Source organism: Rhinatrema bivittatum, chromosome 7 (genome assembly GCF_901001135.1).
Source record: "Rhinatrema bivittatum chromosome 7, aRhiBiv1.1, whole genome shotgun sequence".
NCBI classification, from domain to species: Eukaryota; Metazoa; Chordata; class Amphibia; order Gymnophiona; family Rhinatrematidae; genus Rhinatrema; species Rhinatrema bivittatum.
In genome coordinates, this window is record NC_042621.1 from 213,245,601 (window position 1) to 213,269,125 (window position 23,525).

The 23,525-nt window shown below is 44.9% G+C and overlaps 1 protein-coding gene across 4 annotated transcripts in view; it reads right to left on the reverse strand.

Annotated features, from left to right (window-relative positions):
• Nucleotides 1–23,525, reverse strand: part of PRKG1 (protein kinase cGMP-dependent 1) — a 2,212,673-nt gene that overhangs the window by 1,769,980 nt on the left and 419,168 nt on the right. Inside the window, exon 1 of one of the 4 annotated variants that reach the window (XM_029609783.1) lies at nucleotides 13,861–13,990. The exons of 2 other annotated variants lie outside the window; for them this stretch is intronic. The gene's annotated coding sequence lies outside the window, so the exon portion shown is untranslated. Of the gene's footprint in view, nucleotides 1–13,507; nucleotides 13,600–13,860; nucleotides 13,991–23,525 lie in introns of those variants that run through there. One more of the 4 variants, XM_029609784.1, reaches the window with a different exon arrangement.

Below are 23,525 nucleotides of genomic sequence, written 5' to 3' on the forward strand. Positions count from 1 at the left end.
GAGAGGCTGGCTTCACAGACAGGGGGGAGCTGCCTGACCCTCACTCCTGACTTCCCCCATGTCCCAGCTAGTGAATGGTGTGTGGGTGAGGGGGGGGGGGGGAGGATGGTGAAGTCTGAGACAGCTCCCTCCCTGCATTACTAGTGAGAGGCTGGCTTCACAGACAGGGGGGAGCTGCCTGACCCTCACTCCTGACTTCCCCCATGTCCCAGCTAGTGAATGGTGTGTGGGTGAGGGGGGGGGGGGGATGGTGAAGTCTGAGACAGCTCCCTCCCTGCATTACTAGTGAGAGGCTGGCTTCACAGACAGGGGGGAGCTGCCTGACCCTCACTCCTGACTTCCCCCATGTCCCAGCTAGTGAATGGTGTGTGGGTGAGGGGGGGGGGAGGATGGTGAAGTCTGAGACAGCTCCCTCCCTGCATTACTAGTGAGAGGCTGGCTTCACAGACAGGGGGGAGCTGCCTGACCCTCACTCCTGACTTCCCCCATGTCCCAGCTAGTGAATGGTGTGTGGGTGAGGGGGGGGGGGAGGATGGTAAAGTCTGAGACAGCTCCCTCCCTGCATTACTAGTGAGAGGCTGGCTTCACAGACAGGGGGGAGCTGCCTGACCCTCACTCCTGACTTCCCCCATGTCCCAGCTAGTGAATGGTGTGGGGGGGGGGGGGGAGGATGGTGAAGTCTGAGACAGCTCCCTCCCTGCATTACTAGTGAGAGGCTGGCTTCACAGACAGGGGGGAGCTGCCTGACCCTCACTCCTGACTTCCCCCATGTCCCAGCTAGTGAATGGTGTGTGGGTGAGGGGGGGGGGGAGGATGGTGAAGTCTGAGACAGCTCCCTCCCTGCATTACTAGTGAGAGGCTGGCTTCACAGACAGGGGGGAGCTGCCTGACCCTCACTCCTGACTTCCCCCATGTCCCAGCTAGTGAATGGTGTGTGGGTGAGGGGGGGGGGGGAGGATGGTGAAGTCTGAGACAGCTCCCTCCCTGCATTACTAGTGAGAGGCTGGCTTCACAGACAGGGGGGAGCTGCCTGACCCTCACTCCTGACTTCCCCCATGTCCCAGCTAGTGAATGGTGTGTGGGTGAGGGGGGGGGGGAGGATGGTGAAGTCTGAGACAGCTCCCTCCCTGCATTACTAGTGAGAGGCTGGCTTCACAGACAGGGGGGAGCTGCCTGACCCTCACTCCTGACTTCCCCCATGTCCCAGCTAGTGAATGGTGTGTGGGTGAGGGGGGGGGGGGGAGGATGGTGAAGTCTGAGACAGCTCCCTCCCTGCATTACTAGTGAGAGGCTGGCTTCACAGACAGGGGGGAGCTGCCTGACCCTCACTCCTGACTTCCCCCATGTCCCAGCTAGTGAATGGTGTGTGGGTGAAAGGGGTGGGGGGAGGATGGTGAAGTCTGAGACAGCTCCCTCCCTGCATTACTAGTGAGAGGCTGGCTTCACAGACAGGGGGGAGCTGCCTGACCCTCACTCCTGACTTCCCCCATGTCCCAGCTAGTGAATGGTGTGTGGGTGAGGGGGGGGGGGGGAGGATGGTGAAGTCTGAGACAGCTCCCTCCCTGCATTACTAGTGAGAGGCTGGCTTCACAGACAGGGGGGAGCTGCCTGACCCTCACTCCTGACTTCCCCCATGTCCCAGCTAGTGAATGGTGTGTGGGTGAGGGGGGGGGAGGATGATGAAGTCTGAGACAGCTCCCTCCCTGCATTACTAGTGAGAGGCTGGCTTCACAGACAGGGGGGAGCTGCCTGACCCTCACTCCTGACTTCCCCCATGTCCCAGCTAGTGAATGGTGTGTGGGTGAGGGGGGGGGGGAGGATGGTGAAGTCTGAGACAGCTCCCTCCCTGCATTACTAGTGAGAGGCTGGCTTCACAGACAGGGGGGAGCTGCCTGACCCTCACTCCTGACTTCCCCCATGTCCCAGCTAGTGAATGGTGTGTGGGTGAGGGGGGGGGGAGGATGGTGAAGTCTGAGACAGCTCCCTCCCTGCATTACTAGTGAGAGGCTGGCTTCACAGACAGGGGGGAGCTGCCTGACCCTCACTCCTGACTTCCCCCATGTCCCAGCTAGTGAATGGTGTGTGGGTGAGGGGGGGGGAGGATGATGAAGTCTGAGACAGCTCCCTCCCTGCATTACTAGTGAGAGGCTGGCTTCACAGACAGGGGGGAGCTGCCTGACCCTCACTCCTGACTTCCCCCATGTCCCAGCTAGTGAATGGTGTGTGGGTGAGGGGGGGGGGAGGATGGTGAAGTCTGAGACAGCTCCCTCCCTGCATTACTAGTGAGAGGCTGGCTTCACAGACAGGGGGGAGCTGCCTGACCCTCACTCCTGACTTCCCCCATGTCCCAGCTAGTGAATGGTGTGTGGGTGAGGGGGGGGGGGAGGATGGTGAAGTCTGAGACAGCTCCCTCCCTGCATTACTAGTGAGAGGCTGGCTTCACAGACAGGGGGGAGCTGCCTGACCCTCACTCCTCCGGGGTATTGTGATCTTCCTGCACACAGTGCCCTATCCCTGATACCAGGGGTGTTGTGATCTTCCTGCATGCAGTGCCCTATCCCTATTAATACCAGGAGTGTTGTGATCTTCCTGCATGCAGTGCCCTATCCCTATTAATACCAGGAGTGTTGTGATCTTCCTGCATGCAGTGCCCTATCCCTGATACCGGGATGTGTGCAAGAAGATCACAACACCCCCGGTATCAGGAATAGGGCACTGTGTGCAGGAAGATCACAACACCCCCAGTATCAGGAATAGGGCACTGTGTGCAGGAAGATCACAACACCCCTGGTATTAGGGATAGGGCACTGTGTGCAGGAAGATCACAACACTCCTGGTATTAATAGGGATAGGGCACTGTGTGCAGGAAGATCACAATACCCCTGGTATCAGGGTTAGGGCACAAGTTCTAGTCACATTGACTGATCACATTACTTGTTTTGTCAAGCTACCAACTGTTTCCATTTCCCATCCCCCATATACTGTCAGTAGGAAACTTGGTAACATGAATAAATAAGAGGGCAGCCAATAGGAATACATATTCATTCCTAAACTGACCTTAACTGACCTGAAAAGTGTCAAATTGTATCATTTTCAGTTAGTGCGCACTAACTCCCAGTTAGTGCGCACTAACTCGAGTTAGTGCGCACTAATCGGAAAAAATGATTTTTAACGATTTTTTAACTAAAAAATCGTGCCTAAGACGATTTTCTTGCCCTGCCACACGATTTCTATCGTTAAGACGATATGGAAAACGATTCACATCCCTATTGAACAGGTCATTTAATAGATTTAATCCATTTAATCAAGTAGCTTTGTGGTTCCTTCTCCTGTAAACTAAAAAAAAATTGTCTTTTCAGTTTGTGACAAATATATATACCGTATATATTTTTTTTTTTTTGGCACAATACCTGATTTTATGACAGATGTTATTCAGGCAGGTTTCTTCCATTAGTTGCCTTATAGAATCCAAAACCCTTTTGGATGAATTGAGAACCCGATGAATAAGGACTAGTTCAAAGTGACTTTAAAAAAGAGCTTGTGTTCGAAATAGAGTTTAAGATAGAAAATATGAATATTTCTCATTCTCTTTAAATCTGCAAGCAGTGCCATTTGTTGATTTATTAACTTGAATTGGTCTATCTCAACACTGAAACACAAAGGGGCGGATTTTAAGAGCCCTGCTCGCCCAAATCCAGGCGGATTTAGGCGAGCAGGGCCCTGCGCGCCGGTAGGCCTATTTTACATAGGCCTACCGGCGCGCGCAGAGCCCCGGGACTCGCGTAAGTCCCGGGGTTTTCGGAGGGGGCGTGTCGGGGGGCGGGTCGGGGGCAGACCCGAACCGCGCGGCGTTTTCGGGGCGTGTCGGGAGCGTTCCAGGGGTGGGCCCAGGGGCGTGGCTACGGCCCAGGGCGGCCCGGGGGCGTGGCCGTGCCCTCCGGACCCGCCCCCAGATCGCGTCCCAGCGCACTAGCGGCCCGCTGGCGCGCGGGGATTTACTTCTCCCTCCGGGAGGCGTAAATCCCCCAACAAAGGTAAGGGGGGGGTTTAGACAGGGCCGGGCGGGTGGGTTAGGTAGGGGAAGGGAGGGGAAGGTGAGGGGAGGGCAAAAGAAAGTTCCCTCCGAGGCAGCTCCGATTTCGGAGCTGCCTCGGAGGGAACGGGGGTAGGCCGCGCGGCTCGGCGCGCGCCGGCTATACGAAATCGATAGCCTTGCGCGTGCCGATCCCGGATTTCAGCGGCTACGCGCGTATCTACTGAAATCCAGCGTACTTTTGTTGGCGCCTGGAGCGCCAACAAAAGTACGCCTATTCGCGGTTTTTGAAAATCTACCCCTAAGTCTCAACTGTCCAAAAAAGGACAACTTGCTAAAAAGAAACCAAAAGAGAAAGCACATCATCTTCTTCTATATACTGTAGAAAGAACATATTCCTCTGACCAGTGTCCCAGGAGATTCTACTGCTTATGTTCATGTCAAAGAACATTACATAGCCTTCTGTTTAATGGAAAGGGGATCCAGGCATACTGATCTCCTTTTACTGATGACCTTTTCTCATTCATGAAACCAAAACGATTCTGAGCAGGTCTTTGGAATTAGAATAAAAATAGGTCTTACACAAAATAAGCACCATCAGTACAGACGCTGTCATGCCTATTTATAAAAAAACAAAAAAAAACCCAACACAATGGCTATAACTAGAATAAATATTGGTGGTTTCAATTTAATTTTCCCTACAGATATTTTCTGGTGTTTCACTATAGCCAGGAGGCACATGGTAATAGTAGTATTGTATGTATTTGTAAATGCTTTCCAGACCATTATGAGTGGTTCAATTGTTTTTTCTAGTATTTCTTTTCAAGACATAAGGCTAAAGTCAAACCAAACATGACTAATGTACATGCACAACTGACATTTAATAAAGAGGTGTTTCCAGTCTGAAAGTTAAGTATAAGCAAAAAGAAAAAAAATACTCAAGGAATAGTGAAACACAATTTGCATTATATTACTGAGATGCAGATGACACAGCAACTAATGTAAAATGCTTCTAATAGTTATTCTACTAGCTACTATCAATCAATTTATGGTCAGTCAAAAATGAATACGATAGTGTACTCTTATAGACCCATCCAGTTGAGACTCTTCCCTTCTGGCTTTATATCACTTTGGGTAAACGTGCATATAAACTCCCATGCTTAAACCATCAGTTCCCCCCACCCCCTTTCCATCCTGACTTTTCAACAGGGTCATTGCAAGGAATGGGCAAGAAGGACGACTGCCCTGGGCTCCAAACTTGGGGAGGGGATGAAACATCACCCTTTGGATTCAGTCTGTAATCTTTGTCTTGAGTGCTGTTTGATCCATTACTACCTGTAACATATCTGTTACAGACTGAAAAGTGCCCAGTCAGATATTGAATTCGGAAACACTCACTTATTGCATCCTTCCAAATCAATATACTATGACATTTTCTTTCCTTCCAAAAAGCCAGTTAGCAACATAATTCTGAATTTTTGCCTTGTTCTCATGTCCTCCATTTTCTTTATATGCAGTATATCCCCATAATCATGAAATATATCAAGAAAAATTATCAAAGCAGCATTCTGAAATAATAAATAAACACATTTATTATATTTATAGAGTTTATGTTATTCCAAGAATATTTATGTCCAGATGGGGACTTGTTTGTGATCATCATACATTCCACTAACACTACCCTTACTATTTTTAATTTTAGGAGAAGGAACATGTAAGCCAAATGCCTGGGATTATTTTAAATTGCATTTGTTTTTTAAATCTTGCAGCATATTGAAAAATTACATGAACATGACAATGTTCAAAACAGAATACAGATTTTAAGTACATCTTGATTTTATATAGCATGAAGTACTGTAGAGCTCTAGATATGAGGAGGTGTTAATGACATATAATTAGGCATGAGCAGAATAATTGACTGATAAACTGCTGCTGCATTGACAGTATGTTCCTCTTAACTTGGAAATACCTGAAAAATAGTCAATAATAATTATCTACTTTAGTCTTTCCTACATCCTTCTAATCCTATTAAAAAAGTATGTGGAAAACAACCATTGCCATCAACACTGCTGACAAATTAGACTTGGTGAAAATTTCCAAGCAAATGCCTGCTTAAATTCAATTTTCACCTGGAATTTTCTTTTTAATATAGGCTATTTATTGTTTAATTTCACAAATCTCCTGTAATTATTATTGGCAGAAGATGCTTTCCTCTACAATTACAATCATTGTTCCAACATCTGAATGCCCTCGTCCCAGTTATGTCACAATAAAATTCTAATCCTCCCCCCTGAACTTCCTTCTCAGTTCTCTACTCTTTTGGGAGTGTCTCTATCACATACTTTTAGCTGTCAGCCCAGTGCTCACTGCCCACAATGTCATTCTACACAAAGATTTTTTGCTGTTCCCGAGCTAGTGTGTGCCTAGTCAAGTATTCGTGTGTAACACAGATGTAGAGTAATAGGAACACTGCTTGTGTTAAGAAAAAGCTTGCATGATGCCAGTGGGTCACCAATAGACTAACAGACTTTGTAGTGCAACTAACAGGTAGGTATATCTATATGGAGCTCGTGTGGTATGAACTGGCACATACGATAATATGATGTGCTATGAGCCCTACCTGCCTAATGTTATCATCACTGGCCATATTAGTAGCTGCTGCTGTCATTCAGAATCAATCAGTGATTATTTTTGTCACTCCAGCTGTGACACTCAGAGCATTCTGACTCTGAGTGCCCCTGGGAACAGCAGGATAGTGCAGTGAGGAGTCTCTACTGCAATGTGGTCATGCTCAGTGAGATGATAAACGTGGAAATTCAGTGCAGGATGCTAGTCTGCCAAAGTTGACCACATCTCCTTTAGATGTACACCAAAACAGATCTCACCCAGGACAGCTCCTCTAAGTTGGGGTCCAAGCTTTTTGCAGTTGAATGTCTTCTACCATCTCTACTGGTACTGACAATACTCACAGTAGAGGATGATACCATACCAGAGGATAATGGGACAGCAATACTCCTGGCACTGACAATTACCTGCCACTGGTGGGCCTATCACTATAGTCTAGGGCAGAGCTTTCCAAACTGTGTGTCGGGACACGTTAGTGTGTCGCCTGCAGTGTGCAGGTGTGTCGCGCAAGCCCGGTCAACTCTGATGCGAGTTTGGGCTTTTTTTTTTCTAGAGATTCACTTTTTTTTTTCAGTTTATGGGTTGCTTATTATTGGGTGATTTTTGCTGTCAATCGCGTTTTTTTGGGGGGCTTGGTGGGTGGAACGAGCCCAGCCATCCTTGCATTGGCTGCTGCTGCCGATGAGGCCTGGCCATGAGGAGTACTGACTGCAAGCAGCAGTGTCTGGTGATCATGGAAGGGAGTGAAGCACTTAACTGGCAACAATCAAAAAGACGAGGTACATGAGTGTGGGGGCCAGACATGTGCTGGGGGGAGAGAGATGAGTGAGTGGGGGGCAAACGTGCTGGGGGGACAGACATGTGCTTGAGGGGGAGAGATATGAGTGTGTGGGGGCCAGACATGTGCTGGGGGGAGGAGAGAGATGAGTGTGTGGGGGACAGACAATTTGTTTTATTATTGTTTCTCATAAATTATAACAATAACATGAATCTTGGAATATATATTTTTAATATAAATTTAAGGTTTTCATGAGATAGGTTGTGTCGTGAAACATTTTATTTATGTATATATTTAAGGAAACATACATAAATTGTCGAAATATGTTTCGTTCGTTTAACCTTTAACCTCTGGTTTACTAGTAGACTGAATTACCGTGTCGTGAAATTATGTTTGTCTAAAAAGTGTGTCACCAACATGAAAAGTTTGGAAAACTCTGGTCTAGGGTGATGGCACCTAATGTGGGCAATCAAGCATATACTTAGGTACATATCCCCTTTCCCCCAGTGAATGTCAGCACCACATGCTCTAGTGAACTAGAATGCAGGTTTGCATGCTGACATCCAGAGGCTGCCTAAGTCCTATGCCTAGGGTTTTCCAGTAATATACAGTACTTGGAATAATATGCCTCTATCTCCTCATCCATCTCTCTGCAGTGCCACTGGCTGGACCTGCCCACTAGGCCCAGTGGCCATATTGTCCTCGACATCAGCAAGAAATGTGGCCACTGGTGGCGGTGCTTGCCTGGTGGTAATAAACGTGCAGCCGCCGAGGAAAAATCTCCACTGGCCCTCCTGCCCATTGTCACTATCTGCACTACTTTCTCCTCATTCTATAAAAAACATAAAATTAAAAAAGACTAAACTACCCACACACTCAACTCATACAAATCGTAAAACAAACAAACAAAAAGCTCTCCCTCATTCTCTCTTTTTCACTTGCTCTTTCTATCTCTTGCCTTTCTGTTCTAGTTACTCACAAAATCCACAAACACTTCTTGCCTGCAAGTTTGCCAAGTCTGAAAGTCCAATAGATTATGGGATCTTGCTCGAATTCAAAGTCTTTTGTCTGTTTTTTGGAAAAACTTCAGATGGATTTCCATCGAATAGGGTTTATGAAAGATTTACATATCTTTAATCATAAGTAAACCTGCAAGGGATAACTTTCAAACAACTGCATGCAGTGGCATATATGTATGTATGTGGCTGTGCGTTATTTTACCATAGTATTTTATTACAAGCAAGTATCACATACACACATCTTATAAAATCTGTGTATGTTTATCCCACAACCTACATGTGTATGTAGGCCCATAGTAAAGACCAGCAATGCATTGAAACCACTTATTTCAGTACACTGAATGCAATTACTTTATTGGCCTATTTAAAAAAAATATGAACACATATATTTTGTGCATGAAAGCAAATTAGGACTTAGTCTCGTAAGTCCCGATTTCCACGACAATTTTAAAAAGTGTGCGCATTGAGCAAATTAATCAATTTACCAATTAGTCCACCGGTTTGCTCAGTCCTACTCCATGTCATCTAGACCCTCCTGGTTCTTCAGTCTGAACCCCCTTCCCCCCCAGTTCAACCAGACCTTCCATCCAGTCAGTTCCACACAATGAACATGTTTAATATCACTTATGCCAGATAATTAACAGGTGTATAAATACATGAGGAAGTTGGAAAATGTACACGCTTGTCTTTTAAAATAACAACCTATGGGGCAGATTTTCAAAGGGTTACACGCGTAAAATACACGTGTAATCCCCGAAAACCTGCCCCTGCGCGTGCCGAGCCTATCTTGCATAGGCTCGGCAGCGCACGCAAGCCCCGGGATGCGCGTATGAATAGGGGCTTCAGGAAAGGGGTGGTCCGGGGGCGTGGCCATGGGTGGGGCCGTGGTCTGGAGCATCTGGGGGTGTGGCAGCAGTCTGGGGGCGGTCCAGGGGTGGGCCCGAGTACTCTGACAAAGCGGCCTGTGTCAGGGCATGGTGCGCCGGCAGCCTGCCGGTACGCGCAGGTGTAACTCATTAAGATAAGATGGGGGGGATTTAGGTAGGGCTTGGGGGTGGGTTAGATAGGGAAAGGGAGGGAAAGGTTGGGGGAGAAAAAAAAATTCCCTACAAGGCCGTTCCGATTTTGGAGCGGCCTTGGAGGGAACGGGGAAAGCCATTGGGGCTTCCCTTGGGCTCGGCGTGCGCAAGGTGCACAAGTGTGCACCCCCTTGCGCACGCCGACCCTGAATTTTATAACATGCGCGCGGTAGCACACATGTTATAAAATCGGGTGTACATTTGTGCGTGCTGGGTAGCGCGCACAAATGTACCCCGCGCACTAACATTTTAAAATCAGCCCCTATATGCGTATGTGTTAGCCCTGTCCTGGAATTGACCTTTTCTTACACATGTAATTGTGCGTGCAAAAGTGAAAAAACTTATACTGTATAGTTTCAACATCTTTAAAATATAGAATATGTGAGTAGAGGCTAAGTAAGCTAAGTTTTTCATGTGGAACATTTTGAAAATCCACCTTCATATCTATCTGATAACAGTGATGGCAACTTTGTTACTGCAGGCCTGCGGGTATTTTGAGCCCAGAGACCTGAAAGCTTCCTTTCAAAGGGAAACTCCCTGTAGTGTGCAGCTGGTGCACACTGCAGATGATTTTGTCCCATGTATTTTGCATCTGCACTAAAGTGGGTACAAAATACATGCCTGAAAGGACAAGCAGTGATTTGAAAATGCAATCGCAATGAGAACTGACCCACCCCTGATCTAACCATCCACATTTTCATATGGGTAATTTTGAAACTGCATTCTTACTCCAATGGTGCAAAAAATCAATGAAGGAAGAGTATAGTTCCCTCCTATACCACTGCTGCCGACTCCCAAAATAGTGCTGGTTGACTTCTTGTGCTCCTTTGCTCAATATACATGCATGAGGCAAAAGGGCACAAGAGGTTAGTTGGTGCTTTTTTGATAGAAGCAGCAGTACATGTAATGATAAATAAGATACAAGTTAAACAAACAAATATAAGTGTCTTAGTGTGACCATAACAGTAGATGGTAGGTTAAACAATGAAATCAATATAAGATGTGTAATAGCAAATCAACTATTAGGACAGATGGTACCCTTGTTCCAATTATATGTAGAATATATATATATATATATATATATATATATATATATATATATATATTTATTTATTTATTTTTTAATTTTTTTTTTACTGTATATCTACAAGTGTAAAACCCAAGCTCATCAAGGTTATCTTTATTCCAGCATTATGATATCAGTATCAAATATGGACTTTAACATTAATTCATGAATATACCTTAGAACTCTTAAATTCTGTTCATCCTGAGATAAGCAAGGGATGGGATTAGGAAATACAAATTAACTTTCTCTCTGTGCTTCCCCCATGAACTCACACATACAAACACACATTCTCACTTGCACTTTCTCCCTGTGAGGCAGTGCCCCTAGTATTCACCTATTTACCTATGCGGGACGAGGCTAGATGTCTGGTCCACCTTAAATCCACTAAAGAGAGTAAGCTCTATGGGCAGAATTCTGTGGGGCAGGTGGGGCTCAGAGGGTGGGGAATAAGAGCTGGGATTCAGGTGGGATAACCAGACCAGGCCCGGGTCCTCCAGGAGGAAGACAGCTCCTGTAAAGTAGCACTGTCCAAACACTGAGCTGTGCCGAAGCTGGACCATGAGTACTGAGGAAAGCAGTACTGAACTGTGAGTAATTCAGCACACTGTTCTGAAGGGAAGACAGTCTACTGTTGTGCATGTATGAAACTGTAATAAAGATATATTGTTTTAAGAAAGGCTGCAATCAAATTAGTTTGTCTCCAAGTCTGTGGAATCGCCGCTCGTTCTCACAGTTCCCTATAATTCAGATCCAACTTAGGACTCTTCACCTTAACCCCCATCTCCCTCTACCCAGGTTGAACCTCCACACTCTTCCTCCTTCCCTTCCCATCTCAGCTGGACTCTTCCACTCTCTCTCTTTCTACCCTAAAGCTCAAACACATCAGCCTCTAACCACCGCCACTGAAGTTAGTCTTTTGCTGGCTGCTTTGAGTGACTCAGGCAGCTGCTGCTTCCTCTGATTTGTGCAGGCTGATTCAGTTCATGCCTCCACTTCCTCCTCTTCTGCCAGCAAGGACCACTATCTTTACACCCATTCTGGCCTTTGTGGACCACTGTCTCCACCTCTCTTCCATACCATGTGCTTGATTTCTGCAGGCTTCTCCCTCCAGCTTGATGCAGGACAGCACCCAAAGATGTCACAGGTGTTTCTAAAGAGTTGGAAATTTCACTAAAATCCTCTCTCGCTTACTGAAACCCAGAGAGTTCCCATGTATACTGATGAATGAGAATTAACAACAGAAATGAGATGCCTGAGTGCCATGAAGAAACAGAATCAGAAATGAAGATTTGACACAGAATAGCCTTCCAGTATGCCCTACAATATATCCGCTTTGAAGTGTTTGAAAGATGGAATATAAATAAATTGGATTGGATTGGATTAGTGCATGAATCGGATTGCTAGGCAGCCCCCACCACCATCATTGAGCAATGCTCAGATCTGCTCTAGCCACCGCCTTAAAGACTGCATGATGCAGTAAAGCCAGCCATATAAGAATCTCCCTCACAGTTTACTCTCAGCTTCAGCGTGGAGTCTCCTCTCTGCCTTTGGTCACTTGCTCTTGCCGTTGTTCTTTGACTTTTGCCTGTTTAACCTTGCCTTCTTCTGTGTATAGCTCCTGCCCTGTTTAGGCCTTCTAGTCTGTCTGCCCTGCTTTGTCTTGTCTGTTGCCTGTGCTCCTTGCCTTATCAGATTTGGGCCTATCCTGTCTGCCTGCATGGTGTGTCCTATCCTGTCCTGTCCAGGCTCTCCAGTGTCTCTTATCTGTGTGTTTCTGCTCCCTGGGGTCTCCCAGTGGCCCTCCTGCTTCCTGTGAGCCTCCCAGTATCGCTCCTGCTCCCTGTGGGCCTCCCAGTGGCCCTCCTGCTCCCTGTGGGCCTCCCAGTGGCCCTGTTGTATCTTGTCCAGGCCTCCCAATGGCTTATCCTGTTTGCATATCTTCCTGCCTCTGTGTTTTACCTTGTTTCTGTCTGCCCTGGTTCTGCCAACCTTGACCATAGCCTACCTTGTGTCTTGCCAGTGCACACCCTGTTCCTGACCCTGTGCACCACTCTCCAAAAGACCTGCCAGCCACTAGCACTGGAGGGTTCAATCTTAAGAGAAAGTGGCTGGTCAGGCAGATCTACGCAGTTCTTGTCTGCTCCTGATCGCTGCAGAATACCACATGCCTCACCTGCCTGCTCCCGACTCCTGCTGCCCCCTGCTTGGGGGCATCCCCAAATCAGCAGGCTGGCCACGACATCACGCTGAGGCCACACTAACCCTCAGGAGAGGCAGCCAGTGGTTAGGCAAGTCAGTTATTTTCTTGCTCTAGCCATGCCCAGTTTTAAAACTAAGCCATTTTGGATCAATGTGCACAAGTCACATCAGCCCAGTAGAAAACCTGGAAAAAGTACTCCTGACTCTTAAGTAAATGCTAGTACCTGTTACCCTGTCCCAGCTCCTGAAGTGTTGCCTACTTCTGTTTTATACCGCGACTGCAACAGATGCCAATGTAGAAATCCACAGCTACTACTGAAGTGTCTCAGGTGCAATTCCTCCAGTCCTGCTCTGTGGTAATGCAAGAAGTATAGTTTGTGAATGCCCTAACTGAACTAGCCTGTTTCATTTGTCTTGCATCTAAACCAGCTCCTGAGCTACAGACCCCTCTTTCAGATAACCGGATACCTGCTTCACTGAAATCCCTAGCCCTTTCTGACCCCCATTTCAGCACAGTAGATTTCTGGGGTACTAGGGCTCTGCAACAAAATATTAGAACAGTCTCTGGTAAACAAGTCATGTATTTTTGTTCCCACCATAACCAGATTGGAAGCCATGCCAACCTCACTCAAGATTAGACAAACATTTTATTAATTTATTTTTAATTTTTATATACCGAAGTTCTTGTATGAAATACAAAATCAGTACCTGAAAGAATGAATCCTGCTTCAGAATTCAGTCCTGCTGTTGCTCCTGTCCTCAGTCTCAGGTTGCAGGGGTTTCTAATCAGATTGCTGTGGTCAGTTCAGCCTCGGTGACTCTAGGTCAGCCAGTTGTTTCTAATCAGGCCTTTATGATACCTGCACTAACACCAGAAGGATAGCTTGTGCTTTTTTGTCTAAATCTGCTTTGATTAAACCTGTCTTTGTCTCAGACCACCCTAAGACTGCCTCAGTTTCAGAAGCCAGTTCCAGCCCTGCTCCTGTACATGCCTCTCAGCCAGCAAAAGTGATTCCTAGCCCTGAGGTTAATATCAAGACAGACCATGCAATTATACTTACCAAGCAGAATCTGGTGCCAGACTCCGGGCCAGATCTTAGGTCACATTCTCTTACAGACAAATCTGCTCATGGGGGGTTTCCAGCATCCAAAACTCAAAACTTGCATCCACCTCCTGAAAGGAAGTTTAAACAGGCTCCATCCCATAGGTCTAATCCAGGTCCTGTTCCACAGAATCCAGTCCAGGGTGCTACCACAGCACATCTAAAAACTCTGGTCAAGACAATTCCAAAAATCCAGTGCAGGATGCTACTACGGCACATTCAAAGCCTCTGGTCAGTTCTCTATGCCAGCAACACTTCTAGAGAATCCGGGCTTGTATGCATGTCCAGAGACTCCGACCCAGGCTGCTCTGGCAGCCTATTCCAAGAATCCAGTCCAGGCTGTCCCTGCAGCACTTTCCAAGACTTTGGGCTGACATGTTCCGGCTTCATCTTTCAAGAATCCAATCCAGGCTGTTACTGCAACATTTTCTAAAGTCTCTAGTCCAAGCTCTATCTGCATCTTCTCCTGAGACCTCAGCCCAGGCTGCACATGCAGCACTTTCAGACTCTGTCTCAGGCTGCATCTACAGTGCCCAAGTCTTTATACCAGGCTATGCCTGTCCCGGCACCAAGGATCTTTCTGCATACTGATTCTTTTACAGCAGCACCACCAAAGATAATGCTACAAGCTGCATTGTCCACCGCAGTGCCAGAGACCTTTCCCAAGCTGGTTTCTCCTGAAGCCTCTGTTCCTGTTCATCCTCACAGCAGATTCCAGGACTCTACTCCAGACTGTGCTCACAATGGATACAAGGATCCTTTGCCAAGCTGCTTCTCTAGTCACAGCACCCAAGCCTTGGCTCTAGGCTGCACTAGACAAGGCACCCAGGAAAACTTTAACCCAGACTAAGCCCATTACAGCACCAAGATCTCATCTTCAAACTGTGTCCATAGCACATGAATATCCATCCCAGATTGTGCCAATTCTAGTGTCAAGGACCTTTTTCTGGGCTGCTTTCACTACAGCAGCACCAGAGACTATGCTACAGGTGACTATGCCCACAGAGTCAGACTCCATTCACAGTGAATACAACTGTTTCTGTCCAGTCACCAGAGAAACCCGCAATGCTGTTAACTCCAGCTTTTTCTGCCATGTCTCCTCAGCCAGATGGGCCACTTCTTTCTGTATCTTTGCCACAAGCTGAGCCAGTTCCTGCCATGATTCTATACTAGGCTGACCCAGCCAGTCCTGCCATGTCTCTGCAGTCAGATGAGCCAGCTGCTGCTACATTTCCACAGCAACCTGAATTGGTCCAGCCATGACTCAGTTCCACTGTCAGTTTCTCCACTCCAATTGGAATCTGCTTCAGCTACATCACTCCAAGGGAAGTCCGATGCAGCTACTCCAGTCCTGGCTGCTCCTGTAGTACATCCCAAGACCCCAGAAGAAGCTACAGTTCTAGCACCCATGCCTTTGCTTCTGGCAACACCCACAACTGCCAAGGCATAGACTGTCTGCTGTGACTTAGCTATAACCAATGCCTTACATAAGAACATAACATAAGATATGCCATACTGGGTCAGACCAAGGGGTCATCAAGCCCAGTACCCTGTCTCCAACAGCGGTCAATCCAAGTCTCAACAACCTGGCAACTACCCAAACATTAAATAGATTCCATGCTACTAATCTCAGCAACAAGCAGTGGCTATTCCCTATCGAGTAATAGCAGTTTATGGACTTCTCCAGGAACTTATCCAAACGTTTTTTAAACCTATCTACACTAACTGCCTTAACCACATCCTCTGGCAACAAATTCCAGAGTTTAATTGTGAGTTGAGTGAAATAATTTTCTCCGATTTGTTTTAAATGTGTTACTTGCTAACTTCATGGAGTGCCCCCTAGTCCTTATATTATCCGAAAGAGTAAATAACCGATTCACATTTACCCATTCAAGTCCTTTCATGATTCTGTACACCTCAATCATATCCCCCCCTCAAATGTCTCTTCTCCAAGCTAACCTCTATAGCTTGTCCTCATATGGGAGCCGTTCCATGCCCTTTATCATTTTGGTCGCCCTTCTCTGTACTTTCTGCCACTACTGCTCAAGTGCCTGTCTTGACTTTCAGAAATTCCAAGCCAACTGTCCAGGACTATATTCTGTTCCAGGCTGCACCCATAGCACTCAAGCATTTCTTTCCAGTGGCACCTACAGTGCTCAACTCCTTGTTCCAGGCTGTACCTGCTCTCCTCAAGAGGCCACTCCCAATGGATTCAACTGATCGAGGCACCCGAGTACTACCCTGCTCTACTCAAGATGTCCATAGCCCCCATGCCAAATGAGACCTGGGAGAGGGGAGGAGTAGTTTCTAGAAGGCATACTGTCACAAATATGGCTGCTAGGCAGCCCCTCCACTAACCAAGACCCTGACTGGGCCACGCTTGGATCTGCTCAGGCCGCCGCCTTGAAGGCTGCATGACGCAGCAAAGCCAGCCTTATAAGAACCTCTCTCACAAAATACTCCCCACTTCAGGGTGGAGTCTCCTCTCTGCCTTTGGCCACTTTTTCTTGTGCTCTTTCCTTTATTGCCTTGCCCTTATTTTTTGTTCTTGAACCGTTCCCTGTTTAACTTTGCCTTGTTCTGTGTATAGCTCCTACCCTGTTTAGGCCTTCTAGCCTGTCTGCCTTGCTTTGTCTTGCCTGTGCTCCATGCCTTGTCCTAGTCTTGTTTGGACCTATCCTGTCTGCCTGCATTCCATGTCCTATCCTGTCCTGTCTAAGTCCTCCAGTTCCTCCCTTGCCTGTGTGCTTCTGCTCCCTGTAGACTTCCCAGTGGCCCTCCTGCTCCCTATGGGCTTCCCAATGACCCAGCTGTTCCCTGTGGGCCTCAGTATTCCTCCTGTGTCTTGCCCAGGCCTCCTAGAGGCCTATGCATATATACCTGCTTGTGTGTTTTACTTCATTCCTGCATGCCTTGGTTCTGCCAGTCTTGACAATAGCTTTTCTGTGTCTTGCCAGTGCTTTCTCTGTTCCTGTGAGTACTATGTGAGAACTATGGAACTCCCTCCCAACCAAACTGAGAACACAACAACATTTAAAAACCTTCAAAAAAGAACTAAAAACTTGGATGTTCACCACAGCCTACCAAAACACCCTATGACTCTAAGATACATCTTTCCTCCCTATCAACCCATATAAACATGCAGACCCAATCCAAAACACATAATTTAACCTGTACAATTTACAACCAAGATTTGTTTATAACGAATAAGATAACTATGTTAACAAGCGTATGAATTTTTGAACACTCTATTAAACATCAAAACTTTGTAAACCGTTGTGATGGCGAAACCAAATGACGGTATATAAAACTTAATAAATAAATAAATAAATAAATAAATAAAATACTCTGTTCCTCATTCTGTGCACTACTCTCCAAACGATCTCCCAGCCACCAGCACTGAAGGACTTACCACTAAGGGAAGGTAGCTGGTCAGGAAGAAGATCTGCACTGGTCCTGTCTTCTCCTGACCCTTGCAGAAGACCACATGCCTGACCTGCCTGCTCCTGACTCCTACTCCTTCCTCTTGGCAGCATCCCCAAATCGGCCAGCCCAGCCATGTCAATTAGACAAAAACAAATTATGTGGTTTAGCCATCTAATAGGAATGAATGTCTTGAAAATAAACTGACCCAGAAAAATTATATATGTAACTCCTTTTTTTGGAGGATTATTGTTCCATGGGGCACGCAACTAATTTATTTCTTCGAGGCTGCTCTGGCTAATCATTCCATCCTTTGCAGTCTTAATCCCTGGGGGGGGGCGTGGGGGGGACTCTTTTTATGGGGGGAAGCTCTCACTTATGGCCCAGATGCTGGGTTGCCAGTGTGTGTATAGTCATCTGGTGCTTCCCATGAGGTGAGAGGCTTTAAGAATTCAGACAGGACCAGGTCTGGGTATTAAAATAAAGTTTATTGATTGATGATAATAATTAAAGTCCTTTTTTCCAGAAGTGTGAGTTTACAACTGACTGGTGGTACATTACTGCTTTTCCTCTATAGGCAGGTGTCCTTAATCCAGACCCCTGAGTGGAGCCCATAGTGATTTTAATTGCATATAACTCTCCCAGCGGCTTTGCGGAAATCCTATTCAAGGTTTCTCCAACTTTATTGAAAAAATCCTACCTTTAGACATCTTCTCCTCAGACACCCAGCCTATATTGGTCCTTTGGGTAGAAATCTGGATGGGATCTCCTGATCTTGTTCTTCCCTCCTTTGGTAGATCCTTTCAAACTTTATTCTCTGATCTTTCTGGGGGACTTCTCATAAGGAAGAGTCAGTAGGATCAGGCTATTACTTCTGCGCTGAAATCCCAGTGGAGAGGTGGGATCCAAAAATCTTTCCAGACTGTTTAAGTTCAAAGCATACTTGTAGAGGTAAAACTGTATATCTCCTCTGCCTTCACTGTCTCTTGCAGCAGGATCCATCACTGGTGCTTGCCTACCTAGGGTCTAGAGTAGGTGCACAGGTCTCTTGCCCCTGTAGAGAGCCCCTTCACCCCAAAGGGGTATCAGGCTTAAAATCTCTCTCTCTCTCTCTCTGTAAAATAGGAGAAGGACCCTTAGGGAGGTGTCACTTTGAAAATAAACTCCTTTGGGTGAATGTGAGAGGCCCTACCAGAGCGTGGAAAAAAATATATCTTGCTCTCTGACTTCTCTCTGACTGAATCCCACTGTGTAATAAAATGGCTGGGCTAAATACTGGTCAAACATCTAATCCAGACTCTCCAGGTGGGAGAGACTGAGAGGGCTGGATGGCTTCTTAAGTGTGTTCTAAGGACAGGGACAGGGACATCCAGTGGCCAGATCGGGAGGGTCTGTCACATATACAATGACAGAATGGTTGTAAAATCATATAAAGTCCACATAGTAGATGCATAGATGACATCAAAGATACAATGAAGAAATATCAAATAGACATTGCAGAATCAACATCAAGTACTTATGGCCATTCCCTGTGCCTTCCCTTGACACCTATGGGGAGATGAGGCTAGTAAAGAAGAAGTTGGCAATGGGGGGCAAGAAAGAGTGGTGATCTTTATTTCCCTCATCGACCTTTGATGGCAGAGGTAGGTGGAGAAACCATCTGATGGGTTAAGGAAGTTAGGTGGACCTTGGGGCAGAGGTTACCTTTGATCTTTGTTGGGAATAGATTGGAGAACTGTGTCCCAATTTTCTTTCAACCACGTGGCTGGGGGAAGAAATCTGGACTCTGTTTTCTTGTGTTGGGGTAGGGGTATGGAATAGTTTCATAGTAACCCTGACTCCTTAGAATCAGGGAGTGGGGGAATTAGGACAGAGTGGTCCTTACTATTTTGATGTAGATGTATGGGGGGAGCAAGGTACATACTTTTTTCTTAACAGTCACTGACAAAAATTTTCAAGTGCCTGCTTGCCTACTGTTTCTTTTGTAAGTTGTCTCCCAGGTTGGTGTCTCCATTGCTGTGCTATTCCCTGCACTTCCTGATCATCTGACCTACGTTGTTGTCCTCTCTCACCTGATGACAGAGGGACCTTTCATCTCCTCGTTTCACCAGCGCCAATGCTCCTTGGTGCGTGCCTTTGTGCGGACTTTGGGAAGACTTTCATGTTTTCACTTTTACTTTCTGATTGGTAAGATTACGTTGATATTCTTGTCTCTTAAGCTATTTTTTATGCTGCTGGCTTTGCAATGTATTACTGCTGTTTTGACTGATTTTATGTCTGATTCAGATCCTGTTTTTGTGATCATGACTGAATCCAGGTCTGATTTAAATCTTATCTCTGTGGTTATTTCTGATTCTATGCCTGATTTAAATCCAACTCCTGTTATTCTGGGAAAGGCAAATATTCAACAAACTCTTATCATGCTCAATATCCTCATATTCAACGACCCCCAGTTCTTCAGCATATTGTGCCTTTTTTCTCTTATCAGAGATTGTATGTTCATCATAGGACATTGCCATTGCAGCTTAAATGTGCTTTACTTAATGCACAATCTATTGTAAATGAATCTCAGTTGATTCTTGATCTTATGTACGCCACCTTTTGTTTCTAATTGAATCAAAGCCTGGCGATATTAGTTATCTATAACAAGCCTGCTCCCCTAATTGTACTTTATTTCACAAAGACAGACCCAAATGTAAAGGAGGAGGTGTGGCACTTATATTTCAAAATGTGCTTTCCAGCAAGGAACTATCCATTAAATCTAGTTCAGTCACAGAATTCCTTTTTCTTCAGATTCACAAGGTGTCTCAGTTCAATGTGTTATTAATTTATCAACCTCTTCCTATTAATAGTCAGAAGCTCCAGGACTTAATTATGTTGATAAACGAATGCTCTATTAAGAGCTCCCATCCTATACTCCTGGGTGATTTCAATCTACATGTTGATGAGCCTGAGAATGTTATGGAATCCCAGCTGCTTTCTGCCATGTCAGATATTTCTCTTACTCAATGGATTAGCCAACCTACTCACAAAGACGGACATATTCTAGATCTATTTTTATCTTCACATAGAATTCTTTTTCAAGTTGATTCTTTTAAATACTTTACCTTTCACATGGATTGACCATGTCATGACCATTCCTCCTTTAGAGCTGGTGGTGCCCCACACTCAGCCCACTATAGCAAAGATTGCCATTCAGAGTATTAGAGATCTTGATCTTGACAAACTTGTTCAGGCCATTGACTTCTCATCTTACTGATCTTCCTTTTGAGGACAAAACTTCAGCCTGGAATACCAACTTAAGATCAGCTTATGTTCAAATAGTCCCAAAGAAAATATGTTATCATGGTACCTTTCTGGTTTAAAAAATTTAAAAAGACATTAGATATCTTGAACACAAGTTGCAAAAAGATATGCACCTCAGGGGTGAGTACAATTGAAGGACAGTATTAAATATTATTTGTCTGCTATTAAATTGGTAAAAAAAAAGAGCTATTATAAAAATATCTTGGCAAAGTCACAAAATAAACCCAAGCAGTTAGTTCAGCTTGGCTCCTGTCTTTCAGGTTTTAAATCTAAGCATTGTTCCACCTCCAGTATATTTACCGCTGACAGACTTCACAGTGCTTTCAATGCTAAAGTATAAAATATCAGAGCAGAATTTTTGCCAGCTCTACTTTAACATTAACTCCTCAGCATCTTGTACTTCCTTCCTTTACACAGGATGATAAAATTCCTGTTAGTAAGCTGTCAGCTTTCAACAGTATTACCCCAGCAGGCCAACAACTTTTATTGCAACAAAAGAATCCTTAGAATCAGCTATGGACCCATTATCTTTTAAATTGGTGAGAAAAACTGATCTGGGACTGATGTCTCCATTAGTTACATTGTAAATTCCAGTCTAGCCACTGGAACATTGCTTCAGTCACTTAAATCTTCCATTGTTTGACCTGTGCTAAAAAAAAAAAAAAAACCCAACACATTTAGATCTTGATCTTCCACAAAATTATCGGCCAATTTCCAACCTACCTACTCTTTCTAAGGTTATTAAAAAGGCTGTACAGTAGCAACTCTCCAATTTGCTGGAGTAAACATTTGTACTGCATCCAAGGTAATCTAGATTTAAGAAAGGTCACAGTTGTGACTGTTTTCATGGTTTTAATTAATGAAATCAGTCTGCATTTAGATAAGAGTACCGCAGCCCTGTTAGTTTGTCTCAGTATGAGTGCTGCCTTTGACATTGTTGATCATCTGTAATTTCTCAATCGATTATCTGACATTGGAATCTGGGAACAGTTTGAAAATTGATTTAAGTAATTTCAGGAAAATCGGTCTTATCACGTTACCTGGAATGACACCACCTCTTCACCCAGTTCTCTAAACTGAGGTGTTCCTCAAGGTTACGTATTATCTCCCATCCCTTTTCATATATTTCTCACTCCCCTCACTATGCTGATACAAAGCCTAGGATATAACATTGCAAGTTGTGATTTGGAATTGCCTCAATCACTTTCCAATTCATATAGTTGTTTAATCAAGATGGCAGACTGGTTGAAATCTTGCAAACTTAGGCCTGGATTTATCAAAATGCACTAAATATCGCATGCGATAGGAAAGGAGTATGTTTTATGGTAATAGGCTGTTTATCGCAAAGCATGCTATCTTAGCACTTTGCATAGGTATTACCACAAACTGCAATAACTTTTATACAGTAAGTACCAGAATTGTTGTAATTCCTACCTACAACCACTGGGGGGGGGGAGGGAGAGGTAGAGGGAAAGGGAGAGAGAGAGAGAGAGATTAGCTGTAAGGCCCTCATACTAGGTAGGTATTTATACCTCTATAAGAGGCCCACCTAGTTACTCGAGGTGAGGTTTAGGTATTAGTGTAGGGGTTAGGGGCCACTTTGACATTCAGAGTGCAATGTACGAACAGAACAGTACACTCTTGTGAAGATTTGATCACCTTCGGAGTGAGGAAACTCACCCAAAGATGAAATTTGTGCAACATTCTCTCAACCTAGCTTCATGGACTCTCTACCTGCAAAGCCAGTCCACTTGGTCAGAACTCCCACCCCAAACTCCTCCCCTTTTCCTGATTTGCATCACACCATGCGTTAGGGTGCTTTCGCATGCGTTAAAGGTGCTTTTCGCATGTAAAAACGCCATATATTACTTTGATAAATGACCCCCTTAGAGTTAACCCAGATAAGTCAGAGGCATCTGGTGTGTCCATAAGCATACTTCTTCTCACCAGCTTCTCTCCCCAGTTATGGCAGGTACAAGAATAAAGAAGAATATGTCATCACCTTGTTAGGTATTAAAACTGACTACTTATTACATTTTTCAGATAACATTTCTTTTATGAGAAGCATCTATTTTTTTACTTTTTCTGATTTATTCGTCGGCTTCTGTCATTTCTGGATTCTGTTGATCTCTAAACTTTGACCTATTGTCTCATTCTATCCAGATTGGGTATTGTAATGTTCTATTTCATGGCCTTTCCTCTACTCAATTATGGCAAATTCAAACAGTTCATATCACAGCAGCAAAATTAATCTTTGGCAAATCAAAGTTCGATCATGTCACTCCTCTTCTTTGAGATCTGCATTGGCTCTCAATCACACATTCAATTTAAAATTGGTTGCTTGACTTTCAAAGATTTGCACTGGGATAGACCTCTGTATCTTTCAAGTCTTCTTATCCCTTACATGCTGTCACTATTACTTTTCTTTTCTCAGAAGGAACTCTTGGTGCTTCCTTCTTCTAGGGATATAAAGCTTGAAAGAAATAATACATCTTTTTTTCTTACTTGACTCCTTGTTTCTGGAACTCATTGCCTTTTTCCTTGTACCTTGAGAAAGAGTTTTTAAAATTTAGGAAGGCCTTTAAACCTTTTCTTTTTTGAAAGCCTTTTCCAAAAAGTTAAGTTTGCTTAATTGTCTCAGCTGGTTTTCTTCATGGTGACATCTGTTTTTGTATTGTATTTTATTAACTACATTTTTACTTTAACTTGCTCTTTATCTATTTAGCTTATATTTTGTTTTTTGTTTCATTCATATTCTTTGTAAATATCCATTATTGATCTAATGGAATTATTTCATTTTACCGATAGGTCCTTTGCTGGTTATTAGGTCTCATTTTCATTTAATTTTGTTTATTGTAGGGTTGTCTAAATTAATTTAGTTTTTTTTATCATGT